The sequence below is a fragment of the Vigna unguiculata genome, unplaced genomic scaffold (assembly GCF_004118075.2).
Source record: "Vigna unguiculata cultivar IT97K-499-35 unplaced genomic scaffold, ASM411807v1 contig_596, whole genome shotgun sequence".
Classification (NCBI taxonomy): Eukaryota; Viridiplantae; Streptophyta; class Magnoliopsida; order Fabales; family Fabaceae; genus Vigna; species Vigna unguiculata.
The window spans coordinates 1-10,000 of record NW_021011315.1 but is presented as its reverse complement, the minus strand read 5'-3'; positions in this window follow the sequence as shown (position 1 = coordinate 10,000).

The following is a 10,000-nucleotide window of genomic DNA, read 5'->3' as shown; positions in this document are numbered from 1 at the left end:
TTCTCGCGTGGCCTCCCATTGATTCAAACAACCCAAAAGTCCATCTTCTTCGCAGTTCAACATCGCCTCCCTCGTTTCCAACAGGCCAAAAGGTCGTCCTCTTCGCAGATCCACGAAGAGCTCGTCACGATTTGCCACATTCCATTTCCGACGGGTTGTGAACAAGACTTTCTCACACTTCCCGCAATCGAGTACGTGCATGACATGGCAAAGCATATCTTATTTGCCTTCGATCGCACTCAAGACGACGGGTTGTGAAAGAACGATATTGTTAACAACAAGTTCAAGGACAACGTCTCAATCAAGGGACACAACCGAATTATGTTGACTGGGTCGCTAAAGTAAACCCGAGTTCATATAATGCACTGCATCCAAAAGAACTAGCCCCAACACATGCATCACTGGGATGTTTCACTAGATGGAACACGTGCGTGACATTAGGATCCTCCAACTCCTCTTCGTGAAGGAAAGATAGAATTCGTAAGCAACCACAAAAGTACGTTTAGTGGGTAGGCAACAAAGGGACTAATCAACCAATATCACCCAAGGCAACGGGTGAAAATGGAAGAGATGCATGCTTGACCGTTCGATACGCAAGGCATGGAGCCGGCCAACAGGTGCATCTCGATCACAACTCACACACCCTCACGTTCGCAAGACACCACACCACAAGACGGTCCACCCCCCACCTACCATGGGAAGCAAGCAAATGGAAACATCAAGTGGCGCAGAGTCAAGCATCGCTAGGCATGAAAATAATTTTCCACAATATCCGAGGGACTAGCTGCCGAGCTGACCAACGATCAGTGACGATCGTGTATTGGTTTAAAAAAACTCAACAACTATGAAGAGGCTAATTGTGCCATGATAAACATGCTAACGCACGCACCATGTGAGGGGGGAGGCCTCATCAAGCTCCCGTTAAAACATGCCAGTGTGGAGCTGGCCGGCTCAAGGAGCACTCCCCCCCTATAAGAGGTTAATATGCAAAAGGCAAATTTGTACAAGTAGATACACTTTTTTTGAGCTGACATAAGTCCATATCAGGAGCTACACATCGAATTTTGATGCCATTTTTTGCAGTAATTCTTAGAATAATATTATCTCCTTGTTTACCAAATTTTGTAATTTTTCTCGAAGTGGAACTATTTTTTTATTTTTTTTACTTACCGCGTATGTGTAAAATCGGGGAAAATAGAAAAGCACATGTAGACTCCGAATTTCGACCTCATTTTTTCCAGTCCACAACTAAACAATATCAGGAACCTCCCGACAAAATTTCATTCCATTTGGCCAAGGTCTTAAATTTCACAAAATTTGGCACCAAGCTATCTAGTCGCGGTGCACCGACCAACTCGGCCAAGTGCAAACTCCATCCAATTTAAAACTTTCGTGCACCAAGACTTTTACAGTACTCATTTGGGGACATTTGGAGGCCAATCCAACCCTCACATCTCAAAAACCACGAATTTCATTTTTTCACAAAACTCCCCACCAACCCATCTAGCTATGCCGTGGTGCACCGCCAACCTTGGTCATGTGCAAAACCCTCTGAACTCAAAACTTTCGTGCACCAAGAATTTCATAGTATTCATTTGGGCACATTTGCAGGCCTTTCCAACCCTCACATCTCAAAAACCACGAATTTCATTTTTTTCACAAAACTCCCCACCAAGCCATCTAGCTATGTCGTGGTGCACCGGCCAACTTGGCCAAGTGCAAAACACTCCGAACTCAAAACTTTCGTGCACCAAGACTTTCATGGTATTCATTTGGGGACATTTGGAGGCCTTTCCAACTATCACATCTCAAAAGCCACAAATTTCAATTTTTCACAAAACTACCCACCAAGCCATCTAGCTATGCTGTGGTGCACCGACCAACTTGGCCAAGTGTAAAACCCTCCGAACTCAAAAATTTCGTGCACCAAGACTTTCATGGAATTCATTTGGGGACATTTGTAGGCCTTTCCAACCCTCACATCTCAAAAACCACGAATTTCAATATTTCACAAAACTCCCCACCAAGCCATCTAGCTATGTCGTGGTGCACCGACCAACTTGGCCATATGCAAAACCCACCGAACTCAAAACTTTTGTGCACCAACACTTTCATGGTATTCATTTGGGAGCATTTGGAGGCCAATCCAACCCTCACATCTCAAAAACCACGAATTTCAATTTTTCACAAAACTCCCCACCAAGCCATCTAGCTATGCCGTGGTACACCGCCAAGCTTGGCCGTGTGCAAAACCCACCAAACTCAAAACTTTCGTGCACCCAGAATTTCAAGGTATTCATTTGGGGACATTTGTAGGCCTGTCCAACCCTCACATCTCAAAAATCACGAATTACAATTTTTCACGAAACTCCCCACCAAGCCATCTAGCTATGCCGTGGTGCACCGCCAACCTTGGCCATGTGCAAAACCCACCGAACTCAAAACTTTTGTTCACTAAGACTTTCATGGTATTCATTTGCGGACATTTGTAGGCCTTTCCAACCCTCACATCGCAAAAACCACGAATTTCAATATTTCACAAAACTCCCCACCAAGGCATCTAGCTATGCCGTGGTGCAACGCCAACCTTGGCCATGTGCAAAACACACCGAACTCAAAACTTTCGTGCACCAAGACTTTCATAAAATTCATTTGGGGACATTTGTAGGCCTTTCCAACCCTCACATCTCAAAAATCACCAATTTCAATTTTTCACAAAACTCCCCACCAAGCCATCTAGCTATGCCGTCGTGCACCGCGAACCTTGGCCATGTTCAAAACCCAGCGAACTCAAAACTTTCGTGCACCAAGACTTTCATGGTATTCATTTGGGGACATTTGTAGGCCTTTCCAACCCTCACAACCCAAAAATCACGAATTTCAATTTTCCCAAAACTCCCCACCAAGCCATCTAGCTATGCCGTGGTGCACCGCCAACTTTGGCCGTGTGCAAAACCCACCGAACTCAAAACTTTCGTGCACCAAGACTTTCATGGTATTCATCTCGGGACATTTGTAGGCCTTTCCAACCCTCACATCGCAAAAACCACGAATTTCAATATTTCACAAAACTCCCCACCAAGCCATCTAGCTATGTCGTGGTGCACCGACCAACTTGGCCATGTGCAAAACCCACCGAACTCAAAACTTTTGTGCACCAACACTTTCATGGTATACATTTGGGAGCATTTGGAGGCCAATCCAACCGTCACATCTCAAAAACCACGAATTTCAATTTTTCACAAAACTCCCCACCAAGCCATCTAGCTATGCCGTGGTGCACCGCCAAGCTTAGCCATGTGCAAAACCCACCGAACTCAAAACTTTCGTGCACCAAGAATTTCATGGTATTCATTTGGGGACATTTGCAGGCCTTTCCAACCCTCACAACTCAAAAATCACGAATTTCAATTTTCCCAAAACTCCCCACCAAGCCATCTAGCTATGCCGTGGTGCACCGCCAAGCTTAGCCATGTGCAAAACCCACCGAACTCAAAACTTTCGTGCACCAAGAATTTCATGGTATTCATTTGGGGACATTTGTAGGCCTTTCCAACCCTCACATCTCAAAAACCACGAATTTCAATTTTTCACAAAACTCCCCACCAAGCCATCTAGCTATGCCGTGGTGCACCGCCAACCTTGGCCTTGTGCAAAACCCACCGAACTCAATACTTTCGTTCACTAAGACTTTCATGGTATTCATTTGCGGACATTTATAGGCCTTTCCAACCCTCACATCGCAAAAACCACGAAATTTAATATTTCACAAAACTCCCCACCAAGCCATCTAGCTATGCCGTGGTACACCGCCAAGCTTGGCCATGTGCAAAACCCACCGAACTCAAAACTTTTGTTCACGAAGACTTTCATGGTATTCATTTGCGGAAATTTATAGGCCTTTCCAACCCCCACATCGCAAAAACCACGAATTTCAATTTTTCACAAAACTCCCCACCAAGGCATCTAGCTATGCCGTGGTGCAACGCCAACCTTGGCCATGTGCAAAACCCACCGAACTCAAAACTTTGGTGCACCAAGACTTTCATGGTATTAATTTGGGGACATTTGTAGGCCTTTCCAACCCTCACATCACAAAATCACCGATTTCAATTTTTCACAAAACTTCCCACCAAGCCACCTAGCTATGCCGTGGTGCACCGCCAACCTTGGCCATGTGCAAAACCCAGCGAACTCAAAACTTTCGTGTACCAAGACTTTCGTGGTATTCATTTGGGGACATTTGTAGGCCTTTCCAACCATCACATCTCAAAAATCACGAATTTCAATATTTAACAAAACTCCACACCAAGCCATCTAGCTATGCCGTGGTGCACCGCCAACCTTGGCCATGTGCAAAACCCACCGAACTCAAAACTTTCGTGCACCAAGAATTTCATGGTATTCATTTGGGGACATTTGTAGGCCTTTCCAAACCTCACATCTCAAAAATCACGAATTTCAATTTTTCAAAAAACTCCCCACCAAGCCATCTAGCTATGCCGTGGTGCACCGCTAACCTTGGCCCTGTGCAAAACCCACCGAACTCAAAACTTTCGTGCACCAAGACTTTCATGGTATTCATTTGGGGACATTTTTAGGCCTTTCCAACCCTCACATCTCAAAAATCACCAATTTCAATTTTTCACAAAACTCCCCACCAAGCCACCTAGCTATGCCGTGGTGCACCGCCAACCTTGGCCATGTGCAAAACCCAGCGAACTCAAAACTTTCGTGTACCAAGACTTTCGTGGTATTCATTTGGGGACATTTGTAGGCCTTTCCAACCATCACATCTCAAAAATCACGAATTTCAATATTTAACAAAACTCCACACCAAGCCATCTAGCTATGCCGTGGTGCACCGCCAACCTTGGCCATGTGCAATACCCACCGAACTCAAAACTTTTGTGCACCAAAACTTTCATGGTATTCATTTGGGGACATTTGTAGGCCTTTCCAACCCTCACATCTCCAAAATCACGAATTTCAATTTTTCACAAAACTCCCCACCAAGCCATCTAGCTTTGCTGTGGTGCACCGCCAACCTTGGCCATGTGCAAAACCCACCGAACTCAAAACTTTGTGCACCAAACCTTTCATGGTATTCATTTGGAGACATTTGTAGGCCTTTCCAACCCTCACATCTCCAAAATCACGAATTTCAATTTTTCATAAAACTCCCCACCAAGCCATCTAGCTATGCCGTGGTGCACCGCTAACCTTGGCCATGTGCAAAACCCACCGAACTCAAAACTTTCGTGCACCAAGACTTTCATGGTATTAATTTAGGGACATTTGTAGGCCTTTCCAACCCTCACATCTCAAAATCACCAATTTCAATTTTTCACAAAACTTCCCACCAAGCCATCTAGCTATGCCATGGTGCACCGACAACCTTGGCCATGTGCAAAACCCACCGAACTCAAAACTTTTGTGCACCAAGACTCTAATGGTATTCATTTGGGGACATTTTTAGGCCTTTCCAACCCTCACATCTCAAAAATCACCAATTTCAATTTTTCACAAAACTTCCCACCAAGCCATCTAGCTATGCCATGGTGCACCGACAACCTTGGCCATGTGCAAAACCCACCGAACTCAAAACTTTTGTGCACCAACACTATCATGGTATTCATTTGGTGGCATTTGGAGGCCAATCCAACCCTCACATATCAAAAACCACGAATTTCAATTTTTCACATAACTCCCCACCAAGCCATCTAGCTATGCCGTGGTGCACAGCCAAGCTTGGCCATGTGCAAAACCCACCGAACTCAAAACATTCGTGCACCAAGACTTTCACGGTATTCATTTGGGGACATTTGTAGGCCATTCCAACCCTTACATCTTAAAAATCACGAATTTCAATTTTTCACAAAACTCCCCACCAAGCCATCTAGCTGTGCTGTGGTGCACCGACCAACTTGGCCATGTGCAAAACCCGCCGAACTGAAAACTTTCGTGCACCAAGACTTTCATGGTATTCATTTAGGGACATTTGTAGGCCTTTCCAACCCTCACATATCAAAAAACACGAATTTCAATTTTTCACAAAACTCCCAACCAAGCCATCTAGTTATGCCGTGGTGCACCGCCAAGCTTGGCCATGTGCAAAACCCACCGAACTCAAAACATTTGTGCACCAAGACTTTCATGGTATTCATTTGGGGACATTTGTAGGCCTTTCCAACCCTCACATCTCAAAAATCACCAATTTCAATTTTTCACAAAACTTCCCATCAAGCCATTTAGCTATGCCGTGGTGCACCGCCAACCTTGGCCATGTGCAAAACCCACCGAACTCAAAACTTTTGTGCACCAAGACTTTCACGATATTCATTTGGGGACATTTGTAGGCCTTTCCAACCCTCACATCTCAAAAATCACCAATTTCAATTTTTCACAAAACTTCCCATCAAGCCATGTAGCTATGCCGTGGTGCACCGCCAACCTTGGCCATGTGCAAAACCCAGCGAACTCAAAACTTTCGTGCACCAAGACTTTCATGGTATTCATTTGGGGACATTTGTAGGCCTTTCCAACCCTCACATCTCAAAAACCACGAATTTCAATTTTTCACAAAACTCCCCACCAACCCATCTAGCTATGCCGTGGTGCACCGACCAACTTGGCCATGTGCAAAACCCACCGAACTCAAAACTTTCGTGCACTAAGACTTTCATGGTATTCATTTGGGGACATTTGTAGGCCTTTCCAACCATCACATATCAAAAATCACGAATTTCAATTTTTCACAAAACTCCCCACCATGCTAGCTATGCTGTGGTGCACCACCAACCTTGGCCATGTGCAAAACCCACCGAACTCAAAACTTTTGTGCACCAAAACTTTCATGGTATTCATTTGGGGACATTTGTAGGCCTTTCCAACCCTCACATCTCCAAAATCACGAATTTCAATTTTTCACAAAACTCCCCACCAAGCATCTAGCTATGCCGTGGTGCATCGCTAACCTTGGCCATGTGCAAAACCCACCGAAATCAAAACATTCGTGCACCAAGACTTTCATGGTATTCATTTGGGGACATTTGTAGCCTTTCCAACCCTCACATCTCAAAAATCACGAATTTCAATTTTTCATAAAACTCCCCACCAAGCCATCTAGCTATGCCGTGGTGCACCGCCAACCTTGGCCATGTGGAAAACCCACCGAACTCAAAACTTTCGTGCACCAAGACTTTCATGGTATTCATTTGGGGACATTTGTAGGCCTTTCCAACCCTCACATCGCCAAAATCACGAATTTCAATTTTTCACAAAACTCCCCACCAAGCTATCTAGCTATGCCGTGGTGCACCGCTAACCTTGGCCATGTGCAAAACCCACCGAACTCAAAACTTTTGTGCACCAAAACTTTCATGGTATTCATTTGGGGACATTTGTAGGCCTTTCCAACCCTCACATCGCCAAAATCACGAATTTCAATTTTTCACAAAACTCCCCACCAAGCTATCTAGCTATGCCGTGGTGCACCGCTAACCTTGGCCATGTGCAAAACCCACCGAACTCAAAACTTTCGTGCACCAAGACTTTCATGGTATTCATTTGGGGACATTTGTAGGCCTTTCCAACCCTCACATCTCAAAAATCACCAATTTCAATTTTTCACAAAACTCCCCACCAAGCCATCTAGCTATGCCGTGGTGCACCGCCAACCTTGGCCATGTGCAAAACCCACCGAACTCAAAACTTTGTGCACCAAAACTTTCATGGTATTCATTTGGGGACATTTGTAGGCCTTTCCAACCCTCACATCTCAAAATCACGAATTTCAATTTTTCACAAAACTCCCCACCAAGCCATCTAGCTATGCCGTGGTGCACCGCTAACCTTGGCCATGTGCAAAACCCACCGAACTCAAAACTTTCGTGCACCAAGACTTTCATGGTATTCATTTGGGGACATTTTTAGGCCTTTCCAACCCTCACATCTCAAAAATCACGAATTTCAATTTTTCACAAAACACCCCACAAGCCATCTAGCTATGCCGTGGTGCACCGACCAACTTGGCCATGTGCAAAACCCACTGAACTCAAAACTTTCGTGTACCAAGACTTTCATGGTATTCATTTCGGGACATTTGTAGGCCTTTCGAACTGTCACATCTCAAAAATCACGATTTCAATTTTCACAAAACTCCCACCAAGCCATCTAGCTCTGTCGTGGTGCACCGCCAACCTTGGCCATGTGCAAAACCCACCGAACTCAAAACTTTTGTGCACCAAAACTTTCATGGTATTCATTTGGGGACATTTGTAGGCCTTTCCAACCCTCACATCTCCAAAATCACGAATTTCAATTTTTCATAAAACTCCCCACCAAGCCATCTAGCTATGCCGTGGTGCACCGCCAACCTTGGCCATGTGCAAAACCCACCGAACTCAAAACTTTTGTGCACCAAAACATTCATGGTATTCATTTGGGACATTTGTAGGCCTTTCCAACCCTCACATCTCCAAAATCACGAATTTCAATTTTTCATAAAACTCCCCACCAAGCCATCTAGCTATGCCGTGGTGCACCGCCAACCTTGGCCATGGCAAAACCCGCCGAACTCAAAACTTTGTGCACCAAAACTTTCATGGTATTCATTTGGGGACATTTGTAGGCCTTTCCAACCCTCACATCGCCAAAATCACGAATTTCAATTTTTCACAAAACTCCACCAAGCCATCTAGTTGTGCCGTGGTGCACCGCTAACCTTGGCCATGTGGAAAACCCACCGAACTCAAACTTTCGTGCACCAAGACTTTCATGGTATTCATTTGGGGACATTTTTAGGCCTTTCCAACCCTCACATCTCAAAATCACGAATTTCAATTTTTTCACAAAACACCCCACAAAGCCATCTAGCTATGCCGTGGTGCACCGACCAACTTTGGCCATGTGCAAAACCCCACTGAAATCAAAACTTTCGTGTACCAAGACTTTCATGGTATTCATTTCGGGACATTTGTAGGCCTTTCGAACGTCACATCTCAAAAATCACGAATTTCAATTTTCACAAAACTCCCCACCAAGCCATCTAGCTATGTCGTGGTGCACCGCCAACCTTGGCCATGTGCAAAACCCACCGAACTCAAAACTTTTGTGCACCAAAACTTTCATGGTATTCATTTGGGGACATTTGTAGGCCTTTCCAACCCTCACATCTCAAAATCACGGATTTCAATTTTTCACAAAACTCCCCACCAAGCCATCTAGCTATGCCGTGGTGCACCGCCAACCTTGGCCATGTGCAAAACCCACCGAACTCAAAACTTTCGTGCACCAAGACTTTCATGGTATCATTTGGGACATTTGTAGGCCTTTCCAACCCTCACATCTCAAAAATCACGAATTTCAATTTTTGACAAAACTCCCCACCAAGCCATCTAGCTATGGCGTGGTGCACCGCTAGCTTGGCCATGTGCAAAACCCACCGAACTCAAAACTTTCGTGCACCAAGACTTTCATGGTATTCATTTGGGGAATTTGTAGGCCTTTCCAACCCTCACATCTCAAAAATCACGAATTTCAATTTTCACAAAACTCCCCACCAAGCCATCTAGTTGTGCCGTGGTGCACCGCCAACCTTGGCCATGTGAAAACCCACCGAACTCAAAACTTTCGTGCACCAAGACTTTCATGGTATTCATTTGGGAATTTGTTGGCCCTTCCAACCCTCACATCTCAAAAACCATGAATTTCAATTTTTCACAAAACCCCCACCAAAGCCATCTAGCTATGCCGTGGTGCACCGACCAACTTGGCCATGTGCAAAACCCACTGAACTCAAAACTTTCGTGTACCAAGACTTTCATGGTATTCATTTCGGGACATTTGTAGGCCTTTCGAACCGTCACATCTCAAAAATCACGAATTTCAATTCTTCACAAAACTCCCCACCAAGCCATCTAGCTATGTCGTGGTGCACCGCTAACCTTGGCCATGTGCAAAACCCACCGAACTCAAAACTTTCGTGCACCAAGACTTT